At 80.7% G+C, this 2,500-nt stretch overlaps 1 non-coding gene across 1 annotated transcript in view; it reads left to right on the top strand.

Annotated features, from left to right (window-relative positions):
- Positions 1–2,440: 2,440 nt before the first annotated feature.
- Positions 2,441–2,500, top strand: part of LOC147184762 (5.8S ribosomal RNA) — a 154-nt gene continuing 94 nt past the window's right edge. The window contains exon 1 of the ribosomal RNA XR_015100138.1: positions 2,441–2,500. This exon is cut by the window's right edge and continues 94 nt beyond it. This is a non-coding gene — a ribosomal RNA (5.8S ribosomal RNA).

Consider the following 2,500-nt stretch of genomic DNA (forward strand, 5'->3'; position numbering starts at 1 on the left):
GGATCATTACCGGAGAGCGGCCAGCGGCCCGCGTGAAAGCCAGATGCAAACGGATGGGCGGAGGAGGACGGCGGTGGCGGCGGCGGCGGCGGCGGCGACGTCGAAGGCGGCCCGCGGGGAGAGGCGCGGGGGGCGGGGGCACGTGGCCCCCAGCCCCCCGCGGCCCGACCCCGCGGTGCCGTCGGAGGCGGCGCCGACGCACCCCGGCGCGCCCCGGCCTCCCGAGTCCGGAGCGGAACGGATGCAAACGGATGGGCGGAGGAGGACGGCGGCGGCGGCGGCGACGTCGAAGGCGGCCCGCGGGGAGAGGCGCGGGGCGGGGGCACGTGGCCCCCAGCCCCCCGCGGCCCGACCCCGCGGTGCCGTCGGAGGCGGCGCCGGCGCACCCCGGCCTCCCGAGTCCGGAGCGGAACGGACGCAAACGGATGGGCGGAGGAGGACGGCGGCGGCGGCGGCGACGTCGAAGGCGGCCCGCGGGGAGAGGCGCGGGGCGGGGGCACGTGGCCCCCAGCCCCCCGCGGCCCGACCCCGCGGTGCCGTCGGAGGCGGCGCCGGCGCACCCCGGCCTCCCGAGTCCGGAGCGGAACGGACGCAAACGGATGGGCGGAGGAGGACGGCGGCGGCGGCGGCGACGTCGAAGGCGGCCCGCGGGGAGAGGCGCGGGGCGGGGGCACGTGGCCCCCAGCCCCCCGCGGCCCGACCCCGCGGTGCCGTCGGAGGCGGCGCCGGCGCACCCCGGCCTCCCGAGTTCGGAGCGGACAGATGCAAACGGATGGACGGAGGAGGACGGCGGCGGCGGCGGCGACGTCGAAGGCGGCCCGCGGGGAGAGGCGCGGGGCGGGGGCACGTGGCCCCCAGCCCCCCGCGGCCCGACCCCGCGGTGCCGTCGGAGGCGGCGCCGGCGCACCCCGGCCTCCCGAGTTCGGAGCGGATGGATGGGCGGAGGAGGACGGCGGCGGCGGCGGCGACGTCGAAGGCGGCACGCGGGGAGAGGCGCGGGGCGGGGGCACGTGGCCCCCAGCCCCCGCGGCCCGACCCCGCGGTGCCGTCGGAGGCGGCGCCGGCGCACCCCGGCCTCCCGAGTTCGGAGCGGACGGATGGGCGGAGGAGGACGGAGGCGGCGGCGGCGACGTCGAAGGCGGCCCGCGGGGAGAGGCGCGGGGCGGGGGCACGTGGCCCCCAGCCCCCCGCGGCCCGACCCCGCGGTGCCGTCGGAGGCGGCGCCGGCGCACCCCGGCCTCCCGAGTCATGAGCGGACAGATGCAAACGGATGGGCGGAGGAGGACGGCGGTGGCGGCGGCGGCGGCGGCGGCGACGTTGAAGGCGGCCCGCGGGGAGAGGCGCGGGGCGGGGGCACGTGGCCCCCAGCCCCCGCGGCCCGACCCCGCGGTGCCGTCGGAGGCGGCGCCGACGCACCCCGGCGCGCCCCGGCCTCCCGAGTCATGAGCGAACAGATGCAAACGGTTGGGCGGAGGAGGACGGCGGTGGCGGCGGCGGCGGCGGTGGCGACGTCGAAGGCGGCCCGCGGGGAGAGGCGCGGGGCGGGGGCGTGAAGGAGACGGGCGGGGGGTACGGTGCCGGTCTTTGGCCGGTCGCCTACACCCCCGCCCCGACCCGTAAGCGCCCCCAGCCCCCGCGGCCCGACCCCGCGGTGCCGTCGGCGGCGGCGCCGGCGCACCCCGGCGCTCCCCGGCCCCCCGAGTCCAGAGCGAACACACGGGCGGAGGAGGACGGCGGCGGCGGCGGCGGCGGCGACGTCGAAGGCGGCCCGCGGGGAGAGGCGCGGGGCGGGGGCACGTGGCCCCCAGCCCCCGCGGCCCGACCCCGCGGTGCCGTCGGCGGCGGCGCCGGGGCGCTCCCCGCCGCGCCCCGGCCCCCCGAGTCCGAAGCGTGAGAAACGCCGATAGGCGGCGGGCGGCGGCGGCCGCGCGGCCGCGGGGCGGCGGGCGGGTGCGCCGCGGGCGTCGCGGGGGGGGAGGAAGGTCAGGAGGACGGTGTCGGGCGCGGGGTGTATGTCGGTTCGCGTCGTCGCGCGGCCGGCCGCTCCCCGCGTCCCGCCCGGCCCCCGCCGGCCCCCCCCCCCCCCCGGTCAGGCGCCCGTCGGCGTTCCCCGACCGCCCCACCCCGCGCGTCCGCGCGGTCGTCGACGTCCCGTCCGCCTTGTCAACGCTCCCATAGTCCAGGCCGGGCCGCGGCCGGCGTCGGGGACCACTCCCCCGCCGGTGCCATCGCGACCTGGCCGACCTCGGAACCTTACCCCCAGTCGCCGGGTACCCAACCTTCTCGCCACCTTCGGCGGCGAGCGGGGGGTTCAATGTCTCCGAAGTCCCCCCCCCGGCCTGCCGGCGGGGCGGGGGGGGCTAGGAGCGCCCGGAGGCGCCGTTATCCCCCTTTTTAACCCCTTCTCTGAATGTTGGCCAAAACCGCAAACCAAACGTACGACTCTCAGCGGTGGATCACTCGGCTCGTGCGTCGATGAAGGACGCAGCTAGCTGCGAGA

Source organism: Hippocampus guttulatus, unplaced genomic scaffold, assembly GCF_054856545.1.
Source record: "Hippocampus guttulatus isolate MCC_2025c unplaced genomic scaffold, RoL_Hgut_1.0 HiC_scaffold_84, whole genome shotgun sequence".
Lineage (NCBI taxonomy): Eukaryota > Metazoa > Chordata > Actinopteri > Syngnathiformes > Syngnathidae > Hippocampus > Hippocampus guttulatus.